Raw genomic sequence first — 12,961 nt, 5'->3', positions numbered from 1 at the left:
CTCTCTTCGCCTGATAATCCCCTCCTCATCAACAGCATATGCAAACCACAGGTGGACGAAGAGAGTAATTGATTAGGGTGTGGAACTCCCCTCGCACCTCTTCACTCCTCGTCTTATCTTCTTTTGTCGATCTGTCTGCCCAATTCTGCCGTTGCATAATTTGCCTGTCAATCTGTCATCACTCATAACAACTTATTGATGTGACTTTTCATGTTGTTGTCAAAGGGGAAATCACTTAAGGACCAACTGTGGCCAAGTTTCAACCATCAGTTTAGCAATAGTTGTTCAAACTACTCTGTAATTATTAATGTAATTAGACAAAATGACATTCATAATTAATAACTATGTACAAGCCACTTTCATGACCCCACTCTACTTGCTTAGTGATCACCATGGACAACTAAAACAACTGCGAGATGAAGATAAACATGTTCACCAAGAATGAGGCCGTCTCCCTGTGGGCCAGTCAAAAACAAATATGTCACCTTGCTTTGGTCGGTAATTATAACTCCTCTCCTGGGCCAATCAATATCATTTTAATCATGCCCGTTTACAGCAGTGGGGAAGAGTCGGATCTCATGAAATCTAAAACATTAATTCAAACACATGGGATCTGTACTTTGTTAAAATGTTTAGATGCAGTGGGGAGGTACAGAATCCAACCAAGAAATCCCCCAAAAAACAGAAATCTGATCATCTGATCCAACATCAAACTTGACAGGTGTTTCTAAGGACCTCAGGAAATGCTGTGCTGACTGTAGAACGTTTTTCGGATTTCAATTCTAAAGACCCCAACCCTAATTCCTGACCCTCCACTTATTTTAACATAATCAGAGAAGCCACAAAATAGTGTTTTGATTCTTTCTGTGAAATTGTACCTTATTAAATCCCATCAACCCAAAGCCACAAACAAATGGGCAAAAACATATTTGCTGTCCTTTATGAACAGTGTTCCTATCATTTCTAAGTGCATCTTCACACAGTATCTGCCCCCTGGGTATATTAATAGTTTTTTCTCTCCAGATTGGCTCTCAGCTGAGGAGCCCCCAGTGTTAGCTGATAAAGCAACATGACTCTAATCTGAGCATTAACCCCTGCACTGCTCCCTGAGCTCACACTCAGCCGTGAAACTGCTTCATGAAACCTTAAGGAAACAAATGGATCTGATAAAGTTAAGTTCATTGTCTGTTACTGACACGTCGGTCAGGGTTCAGGCCTAATCCGTGCCCACAGGAGCACGGCCACTTGGCCACTGCTCAACCTGGCTCTGTTACAGCGCTTAATCAGATCTGAGGTTAATGTGACAAAAGCAAAGCAAGAGGGAAAAAAGCATCTCCTCGCCTCCCGGGGAGAGAAACAGGCACCCCCTCACTCTCCCCAGAGATCCAACACTTAGCCCACACGACTGAGCCATGACTCAGAAGAAAAAGAGCATGCCGCAAAATAAATATCATTAACCCACAATTAAAACCCTGTTCTCTGTCCTGACATCCTTTATTGTTCTCATATCTCTGTCCAATTACAACATGCTGGAGTAATTACGGCAACATTAAAAAGTAATGAAGTTATATGAGCAGGGCTGTTTCCACAGGGCAATCTGACAGAAGGTGGGGAGAGGAGGGAAATAACTGAAGCGGGTGAAAGACCTGCTCATCCCTGCCCATGAGGTGAAATGTCAACTAGATGACTCCGCAGCACCCAGGAACATCCACAATTCAGCTGATCCCTCGTGGCAAACTGCAATCAATCACTCTGCCTCCCGGGTAGCCATTATTTTTTAGCTTTTTAACTGGTCAACATGATCGTGTAGCCATGGAGACAGGGTCTTGCCCAGAAGGCAGGGGATATAAATGGCTGCCTGGTCTTTGTAACGTGTGTTAACAGATTTGAGTCAATAACGTACTCATGCATTGGTCAAGGCTGAGGCAGCAGAATGACAACACATTTATACTTGTTTTGTTAGCTCTGCGGTGGTGAGTGTTGTGTGTGTGTGTGTGTGTGTGTGTACATGTTTACACATGTTGCTGTGTAAACACACTTGTTTTTGTGTGTGAGAATGGGCAATGAATTGCCTGAGTGAGGCTGTTAAGCGAGGGTCAGAGATGAGAGCAAGGCAATTTGAGGTTGGAAATGAGCGATGTCCTTTCTCATTTGAGCGCCACAGAGGCCTCAGTCTCACAGACGCCACCTCCTCTTATATGTCAACATGCCCATTTTGCCTCAGCTTCCCTCTGTTGTGTTTGTCTCTCACTTCATAGCAGAAAGAGAGAGCAAGAGACTGTGAGCCACATTGATTTGGAAATGAAATATCAGCCCCGGCTTGAGAAGAGGAGGTAATCTCCCTTTAGAGTATAAGACAGAAGATGAAAATGACAGCTTGGTGGAGGAGAGAGGGGGAGACAGAAAAAAGAGAGGAACGGAGGAGAGAAGGAGAAGAGAAGACAGTGTGAGAGAGAGTATTGGGTTGCTCGGAGAGACGGAACTTGTGTCTGAGCTGCTCTACACATGAGTGAAGATCTGGCACTGACACAGCACTGGTCCTGCTGGTCTGAGAGCTGCACAGAGACCTGTGGCTTTGAGGCAAACTCTCCCCATCAGTGGAAGACAGACACATACAGAAAGGGCAGATTTCTGGAAATATTAGAAAAAGGCTCCACCAAGGCCCAGCAGCCCCCTTTAAACTCAATCAAGCTGCACCAAATTGCTCAAGGCAACATTTAATGGGATCTGCAGTTTTTGCATAGTCCTGCTGACAATCAAACCCAACAGAACAACCTGAAAACAAACCAACAGACAGGGCTGAAAACATGACCTTCTTTGCAGAGGTAATTACAGTTGAAGGCAGAGAATGCGTCGATGAATGACCATAGAGGAGCATGGGTAAGGAGAGAGCTTTATAAAATATGAGCACAAAGTATAGAGAGATTTGTAGGATTCATATTTGTGGTAAACAAAAAAAACAAAGACACACAATATGGCAAAACAGACATGTTGACAGCAGCCCAGTAAAGCTGATCTCTGAAACAAGCCTAGAGTCACAATTAAATCCCTGATTTGTAATTGTCTTCCAGATTAAAAGAGTTCATCTTAAATAATAAGAAAATGTATAAAACAAATACCCAGCATGTCTAACAAATGTGTTTTTTTAGAAAGAAAACGCCTCTTCATGTCAAACCCCCCAAACAGTAAACTGTGTATGAATCTCTACCATGGCCTTGGTGTTCTCAATTGTGCTTACAGCCTTGCAGAGTTTTTCTTATATTTCTATCAGAGTGAATAATGTTTTCAACCCATTATTGTCATAAAGTTACTTTGTCACGAGATTGGGTCATTTTTTTAACTTTCATACATTTGTTGACACGTCCACATTGAAATCTTAACTCTGGCTGAGGCGCATGAAGCTTGAATCCGCTCCGAGACAAAGCTCTGACTGCACTGTGTACTTGAACTGCACCTTTTAGACTTCACATTTTTCTGCCCTCAAAAGATCAATATCTTTGTGAAATTATTGAAGATGGAAGAATTGTGTCTGTTAATCAGATTTGGTTGTTCAACATGAATATTTGATGCTTTGTAATTTTTCTTTCCCATTAAGACTATCAAGTATTTGTCAGCAGGATTACACAAAAAATACAGAATGGATTTCCACGAAACTTGTTGGAGGGATGGGACATGGGCCAAGAAAGAGCTCATTACATTTCCGCGAAGATTGAAGGTTGTTTTTCTACTTACTTTGACATTGCATAAGGGAAAGATTGAGGAAGGGAATCATTTATTTATCTTAATGAAAAGAGTTTGGCATATTTAGGGGACAGATATTAATGATTCTGTGCACTTTGGTGCGGTTTGATTTAATTTAAGGGTCTTGGGGAGGTCTGTGCTCTACTGAGAACCACTACAGTAACTATGCTAGATGATTAAAGGAAATGTGCAACATTATTTGTCGACACTAGATATTCATCCATAGCCAGAGACTATATTGCATTAAGTTGCTGTGAGCTGTGAATTCTCCACTTCTTAGCAGAAGATACTGTTATCCTGGAACCTGACAGAGCACGGCCTCCTTTTCTCTGAGCTGCTGCCTCTGTCTTACTCAGACTCACCCTGGGTCCAGGTCTGCAGCTGCAGCACAGACAGGACGACTTCACATAGTGGAATGATTTTACCCTAGAGAGTAACATGAAAGTGAGGAGCGCTCACTCTGCAGCTCCTTCTGGGAACTGAAATGTCCATAGAGGTAAACAGCACACTGACTGAAAAAATAACAACAACCAAAAAAACAAAAATGCCCGACTTCAAGAATCTCTGTCGACTCAGGAGTCTCCAGCTGGTGATTCAAATCTTTGACTTTCTGGGGGCAGCCCAGGAATTTATTGACTTCAAAAACCTATTCATAGTTACTCTGTGTAGAAGTTCAAAAAATCTGTTACACAGGGTGTCCATTCTGTTTCTGGTCTAGTGTGGGTTGTGTGCCAGTGGCCATTCTGTAAGGCTTCTGTTGGCTTTGGGCTCCATCATGGAGGATTTGAAACTGCATTACTGAGGTATAAATGAGGGAATCTCAGCTCGGCCTGTCATGGTCGTCTGGCACATCTGGCACCATCTTTCATTATTGAACATTGTTTGGGATGGAGCAGAGACAATATCTGGCTAACAACACACCAATACCATACAGTGAGAGACCTGCAATAACGGTGGCACAGATGATGACTGGGATTGACAGCACAGGTCAACAACAATGGATTCTTTGATAAGCATCAATCAGGCTGCCGGCCCTCTTGGGGCTTTGATCGAGTGCTTGTGTGTTGTTGTTGAGAGGCTGGCTGGGGATGGAGGTTGGCGGGAAACTGATAATGGGCTTCAGCGAATCACAAGAGATGAACCCCCGGTGAGAGATGGAAGACAGGAAAGCAAAGAAGATGGTAGAGAGCAGCGGGACAAATCAAGGAGAGAGGAGAGAAAGAAAAGGATGGAGCAGGCTAGACGCACAGGGAGACTTCACTGTGCCCTGCCCGCCTCCTCCACTGCCTATTTTCCACCAGTCCCCTGCTGGATGACCAGTACACAGACAGCCAGGCACCATGACGGACACTCTCCCCCTCTAATGAGTCCCAGTCACAGCTGAACACACTGCTGTGCTTTACAGCACCAACAGAAGGGCCTGCCACCATGAAAAACGGACTGCCTGCTACAATCGCAAACACCACAACAAATACAGAGAGTCAAATGAGGTCCTCCTGCAGTAAATCTCCAATATAATTAAGTTTGTTTGTGCCTCTGACGGTATGTAAGGACTGTTTTTTGAGCCTTTGGCCACGGGCGACCAGGACACCTGCGGCGTGTTCACAGCATGCGCTCACTCTGCATTGCTTTTGCCTCTTTGCCACCTGTTCTGTGTTCTTCCCAAGTGGAGCCAGCCAAGTGTCTACGCCTGATTGCAGCATATCACATAGTCAGGCTCCCTTGGCTCCGGGGAGGAGAAGAAAAAAAAACAAATCATGTATCATGGAGCGTTCACTCACATTTCACATTCACTAAATCCATTCAGTAATCTCCTTATGCGTGTGACATGGCAGTATTAGAGGAGGTTGTTGAGGTAACTGTCAGGGAATTTGATGCGAGTTCCCTTGTCACAGTCACTTTGGCTCACTCCCTTCACTCGGCCGGCCCGTGCCCTGAGGGGCCACTGACAAGAGTGGCATCGGCAGAAGGAGGAATGGCGGCGAGGAAGTCCTAGAGGGCACTTTCTCCAGATACAGGAGCCTGGGTGCGAACCTGCCAGTTCACATTGGAGAAGAAGTTGCGCACATTCTGTTCTGCCACGTGAAGCAGTCTTTGATCAAATAAGTGGCCTGGATTTTGTGGAACCAAAGTCTTTGTTGCCATATGTATATTGATTTTGTCCATCTTTGACGTGTCAGGCGGGGGGTGAGCAGTAATGTGAAAAATGACCTCCCTCTCTGACAAAGAGCCAATGAGGCAAGGCCAAAACACAGCAGGGAATTCTACCATTAGCGTGATGCTCTCTGCCCAGTCACATTACAGTCTATTATTTTAAACCGGGGTCTCTCGATGCAACTGGCTCAGATTCAGTGACTGCAACTCCCAATTTTCTCAACACCCTTTATAGCTTAGGCTCAAACACACAAACATGCACACACCACGCGCATTCTCAATGTATGAGTGTAATCTAGTCCTCACCCTGAGTCTCCTGTGGGTGTCTGTGGTTTGCTGTGCCAGTGAAATGAAAGCAGGCCTCTCTAATAACAGCGAATTTAATACCAGCACTAGTCCCTTAATGAGAGTGCCCTCTGTTTGCTCTAGGCTCATATCCGCAGCACCAGTGGGAGGGGAGGCGAGGAAGGGAGGAAGGAGGGAAATGTAGTTAAAATCTCCCATTAGCATCACCTCCAGGGCACGTATGCATGCTCCCCAGGCGGCGGTGGGGGTGGCAGTCTGCGTGCACAGCGCGTGGTGGCACCGGGGCCACGAGATGCCCGTCCTCGCCTCTGCACAGCTGGAGTTTCTCGGATGGTGGTGTGTGCCGCCATCAATATCACACAGAAATTATTGTGGCACTTATTAGAAAACAGCATGACACTGGAGATAGGATGAGAAGAGGAGCTCTCAGAATGGACAGGAATGATAAATGATGCAAAACAGGGAAACAGAAGATAATTTCAATGTTCTTCCATATCACGAGATGGCAGGTGAGGACATAAGAATAAAAGATCAAAGAAGGAAGAGTGTGGGAGTGTGAAATCATTAAGAGAATATGCATATTTGGTGGGTGTATGTAATATTGCATTACATGCAAACACAGGAGAGGAAATAACATAAGACGAGAGAAGAAAGTCACAGAAGACGGCATAAAAATCCAGTCAGGTGATGGGAATGTTTCCATGATGGTCAAACAGTTAATCATCCTCTAGCAATTAACATGTCGTCCATATCAAGGAACAAAACTAAACAAAAACAAACCATTGCAATCATCTCTGCTTTAATAGTCTTGGTGAGGTCCCCAGAGTGTTTACTAAACAGAGTGATTGCAGTGGAGATTTTAATATTTAATAACAGGAAGAGATTGGAGAGGAGCAGCGTCTGGGGAGAACAACAATCCGTTTGGACTCGCTGGGCAAATGAGGGGAAACTAGGCTGAGCTCATTGAGTTTGTCCCTGTGGTATTAATGAATTTTAAATTAATTTTAGGGAATGGCCATAAATACACTTCGAAAACAGTGAGTGGTGAAGGTTTTTCTGTTGTATATGGAGACAGAATATCTGTCACTTTACAGTGAAGGTGCCCTGAAACCAAAGGTCTGGGTATAAGAGACCACATGTGCAGATGTAAGAATTATCAGGACTGGAAAACTGTCTGTGGTAAATTTGAGAGACATTTATTCTCCACCAGCTACAGCATAAAAACTCCTTGACTCTGGGAAACAGGTTTTTGAACTCAATATATTTCTTAATCCAGCACATCAATCATTTTGTGCACTTATAGGGATCAAACCCACCTACACATGTAGATAAGTTTCATCTCCAAAAAGAGTAAAACTCCTGAAAACAAAATGTGACGCATCAGAGTTTTTTTCACCTTCTAAAAAAAATCAAAACATCACCCGGATATGGCGGCAGCAATAGGTGGACCGCCCGTGTAACTTCAGCCTCAGTCCAGGGATGTGCATGTTACCATAGAAACAGTTTCCATATTTTTAATTACATGCAATCATAATCAAACACACACAAGTAAACACAGGGAAAGGTCAAATGGCATCCTTTGATATTTTCAAATCAAAACTTCTAGGCGATATGTTACTTACACAAAAATGTGTCAGTGTTTAGACTAGGATTGAAAATAATTAACATCCACACACATCCACAAGTATATATATATACTGTATATATAATAAAAAATATAAAATGAACGTCCTCGTCATTCAAACATATGGTTGGAGGATGAGACTAAAAGAAGGACAGAGAATTCTGGTCCAGGCCGAGGCACCTTCACGCCAGTTATTTTGGTTCTGACTAAACTGAGAATCAGATACAGACCTGACAAGTGAGGTGTGAAAGCTCCGAGCATTACTTTGGTATAGTGCTTGCATATGTGCATGTTGTTACTTTTGGCCTTTCTAAGATTCTAAACTTCATGGCCAAATATTGACAAACTGTGAGTTTTAAATAACACACATTCCAAAACCCACAACAATACCATATGCACACACATACACAAACACAAACACACACATGGAGTGAGACAATTTCTTGCAAGCCCAGTCCAGGTCTATTAGGCAGGCATCAGGCATTCGCTGTGGGCCAGGTCTGGCTGGGCTCCCAGGTTAGAGGACGTCTCCTCCTGGCCCTCTCTAACCATCTGCTCCGTCCAGAAGGCCTGCACCACTGGGGGGAGGAGGGAGGGAGGGGCTGGCCCAACAGACACAACCCAGAGGAGAGGAGAGTGAGGGGAAGGGAGGGGGAGGACAGCCCTGAGGAGGGGGGAAACAGTTGGAGGGTGGCGTGCTGGGGCTGACGGAGGAAAAGATAGAAGCTGGAGGTGTTGAACGAGCTGGGCGAGCAGGGTGGAGGAGGTTGGTGGCGCAGGGAGCAGGACGGAGAGGGGACAGAAGGAGCAGGGCAGGGCTCAGGTGCCCTGGGAGGAGGTGCAGGGTCGTCTGTTACCTGTCCACCTCTGACCAAAGCCATCTGCTGCAGGGAGAGGGATCGGAGGCGGGGGGGTGGCAGCAGACGCTTGGAAAAAACAGGTGAAAAGGTGAAAAAAAGGTGCTGATGTGAGATCTAAATCTGTGTTCCACATTTAGGTTTTAATTAGTATTTCATATTGTTTTCAGGCAGGTTCGTTTTTCTAACAAGGCAGGGTAATTTAGAGGGAGAAAGGTAATTGAGAACGGGGAGGAAATAATATTAATGATGGATTGAGTGGGGGAAGGAGTGAGAGAGAGTAAGAAATGATTCTCTCCAGCATGGATATGGGAGTTTAATTGGACACTGCTTTCGACTGGGCAATGCAGGGGCTGCTGCTGACGCAGGGAGTTTTGGAAAAATTGGATTTGAAACAAGAGGAGAAATTTCCTTGCTGAAATGAGAGATGGAGCGATATGGAGGAACTAAAACAGGACAAAGAAACAGGTTAGGAATGTTACTTTCTCTCCTCGTCCAAATCCCATTGCAACCGAAATACGCCACAGAGGAGACAATAGGAATGTATCACAGCACTGCATGCAGGGCTTATGGTCTCTCATCCACTGGCATTATAATTGGCACTTCAAGAAAATAGAGCAAGGATGTGGAGAATCCCTGCTTGTCTGTTACAACGATGTCCTCCCTTTGCCCTGCTCAACTGTGTCTGAGCAGAGCGCACGGAAACAGCCGAGAACTGCGGTGAAGGTGAGAGGGAGAATTTCAGCAGCTGAGGCAGAGCTGTGACTAAAGGATGGAGAGAGCTTAAAAGTGGACTTTTTACCCAGAGGCCAACTTCTCTATCAAACATCAGATGAGTTGACATTAAAACAATCTCTGGATGCTCAGATCACTATTATCAATATTAATAATAACAACTTGAATTTATATTGCACCTTTCAAGAAACCCAAGGATGCTTATTAGGAGGTGTTTCTAAAACAGACAGTAACATTAGTGCCTCATCTTTTTGTTAGAAAAAAAAAATATTTTCAAGCAGAGGATGTGGACTCTTTGAATATTTATCAATTTAGAATGTTTATCAAACGTTACTTTATTTTGAAAGGAAATAAACAATGAACTTAAAAATAATTGGCATAGATGGGGAAAGGAACCAAAAAAAGATAAGAACGTATTCATATATTTATTCATTTATTTCGTTTGTGTATGTATAAATGTTTCCCTCAGTGAGGTTGTTGGGCCTGTTGATAAGGCTGTGATATCTATCGGTCTGATTTGGTATTGTTTGGTGGGATTTTGTTTTTGTGTTTTGTGTTTTTATCTGTTCTTTGATGAGTAATGTAAGTCTCAGTTGTCGCTGAAAAGAGCTTGGCTCTGACTTCTAAAACATATGCTGCAGATTTTGACTTTTAACATTTGATCAAAAATGATGGAGGAAATACTTAATACTTAATAGCTGTTTACTTTCATCTCCATCAATTTATCAATACAAACACAGAACTATAGTGAATGATTTATCACATCAGGCTTCAGATTTGATCAGACTTCAGGGGTGTGCTGCAGCTCCAGCACTGACAGAGAACGACAGAACTTTCACTTATTAAACATGAGTCCAAACACAAGTTTAATGAGTCTAAATTCTTTAGAAAAGATTTTTGTAACATCTTTTTTAAACCAGCCTCAAGAGATGCAGATTTCACCATCTCTCATGTTAGAAGAAAAAATGTGAATAAAAATAAAGCTACTTCTTTGACATGAGTTATAAGCCACTTTGAAACAGTTTCTATATTTGCTGTTAAATGAGGAGTGTCTGAAGCAGATGAATCACTGATGCATTGTATTTGCTGTCAGCATCAGTGGTCTGTTGAAATACACAAGAAACAGTTGAATCCCTGCTTTAAGTGGCTGTAAACTACATTTAATGTGACTCGCTTGTCACATGAAATTGCTTCAAAATTTGCATCTCTTCAAAGAACCACAGAGGCTTATTGATTGCTGCGTGAGGATTCCCCAAACATCTTCAAGATTTAGATTTATTTGATTGGATTTTACATGATGATATTTATTATTTTTATTAGACATTCCCCATGCTTTATTCTCAAATATGTAAATGAGATTTGGTTGTTTGTCAGTTACATGTGACTAAAATTTATGGTGATGAGGACGGGAGCTGTGATTTGTCAGAGGAGATTTATCAGTGTTGTAACTTATTAGTGAGAGGAGTAACAGTTATAAATCACTTCATGACGCACTGAAAAGATAATCCACTCAATACAATTGTTTTGTTAATGTTTTACAGATTCAGTTTATCAGTACCTGTGTAAAAGGTGCTTAAATGGACATTTCAGCAATTTAGTGCTGATCAGAACAAAGTCACATGGAACGCTCCTTTTCAAAATCCCAGCAGCAGATGCTGTTTATCATAACTCTGAATCTAAACAAATGCTGAATCCTACAGTTTCCAGAATGGAAGTCAATAGGGTTAGCACAAACTTTGACAACGTTACGTCAGAGGTCTCAAACGACAACATCATCATGAATTATCTTTTCCAATAAAAAAAAGTCTCCCTTCAGAGCATCAGATATGTATCATTCAACTGTCACAGCTGTGAGCTCCCTTCATGTGTGAAACTGTTGGAGCATCACTTTAATTTTAGGAGATGGTAGACAGACTGTAACGTGACGTCACTGAATGATAAATCCAGCTTCACAGACAGTAAATGATGAAACTGTTTGCAGCCATGAGGGTTTTACTGGAATATGTGGACCATTATGCTGGTGATGGTGCATTACTGCTGCATGGAGAAATAATCTGCTGCTTGTGCTCCATTGTACACAGAAACTGGATAAAGTTCTTCCCCCTTATATTGGATATTTGAATAATATATTTAAATATTATTTCTTGAGAAATTTGCAAAAACGCCCCATTAAAAAGAAAAAAAAAAAGAATCTGCCCCCTAATTCAGATCCACACCAAATTTAAGTGGGTTCTTTTTCAAGTTCTGGTCAAGTAGTTTTTGTGTAATCCTGCTACAAAAAACAAGCAAACAAACAAACTACTAAGTGTTCTTCCTTGACTCATACCTCATCCTTATGCCAAGTTTGCTGGAAATCTGTTCAGTCTTTTTACCTAATCCTGCTAATTAACAAATAAATGAACGCAGATAAAAACATAACCTCCTCAACAGAGGTAATAAATCTAATTTTTATGATTTAAATGTCCCAAACAACAATTCCAATGTTTGTATGATGCTCTGCAGTTTAGCAATTGCCCAGAATTATAGTCAATTTATGTTATAAATGTTTCCATGTAAATTGTCCCCTTAGCCGTGATCCTGATGTAAACTCAGTTTTTCAGGCTGCCTTTCCAAATACACAGAACTTGAGTCAACTTCCCGCTAAATGAAGCTGACAGATCAGGGGCCACCAGACTCCCAGCCAGTGGGCAGTGGCGTTGCCAGAAATGGCTGGTGATATCCGGCTTTTAGCATCTCTCCCCTGCTGTGCTACAATTAGCAGTCATTAGCAGTTCTGGGGAACAGAGGGGGGTGTGAAGGGATGGGAAGCGCTGAGGGAGGGGACAGACTGCAACAGCATGGCAAGAGCTTACAGGGCTAATCAGGTTTGCTTCCCCATCTCCATCCACGCTTCCACACTTATTTGTGTGTGTGTGTTTGTGTGTGTGGTCGTGGTTGTGCAGCACCGCAAAATAGTCTGAGACATGCACACGCAGTCTGTCATGTAAAGACTGAAGCCGATGAGATTGAGTACTTAACACAGTGTAGAAATCCCACAGGATCAATAGTTATCCAGAGTTATTACTCAGTGTATAACATTTATATTGGCACCGTAGCTCGGAAAAGCCATCCAAGATGAACCACGTGAAATTGATGTCAAAGGTGAGTCCGCACCAAAGGAGCATAAAAGATAATGTGGAAGCAAAAACCAAAATAAGAGAGGAGTCCGTGCAGCAGGTTAGCATCATAAGTACACAGGAACAAACGCAGGTGGTCGCTCTCACAGGTAAAGACTAGTTGAATGGCTGAATACAGCAAAGTGAGACGAGTAAATGACATTGATGCATAGAGGGAAGCGAATAAAAGTGACCTATTTTTTCCGTGGCGAGGGGCTGGCGGCGTGTCCTCTGGCGTGGCCCTCCCCGGCTCTCCGAGCGGCGGAACAGCACCATCTCATCTCTCCTGCTGTGATTTGTGCGTCCGATCACAGAGGCGGCCACTTTTACAGCTGCTATAGTGTCAGGGATAAGCAGGATGTGGCATGTGGAACCACTGCTGTGTGTAT

The sequence above is a fragment of the Paralichthys olivaceus genome, chromosome 5 (genome assembly GCF_024713975.1).
Source record: "Paralichthys olivaceus isolate ysfri-2021 chromosome 5, ASM2471397v2, whole genome shotgun sequence".
NCBI classification, from domain to species: Eukaryota; Metazoa; Chordata; class Actinopteri; order Pleuronectiformes; family Paralichthyidae; genus Paralichthys; species Paralichthys olivaceus.
This window is presented reverse-complemented; position numbering follows the sequence as displayed.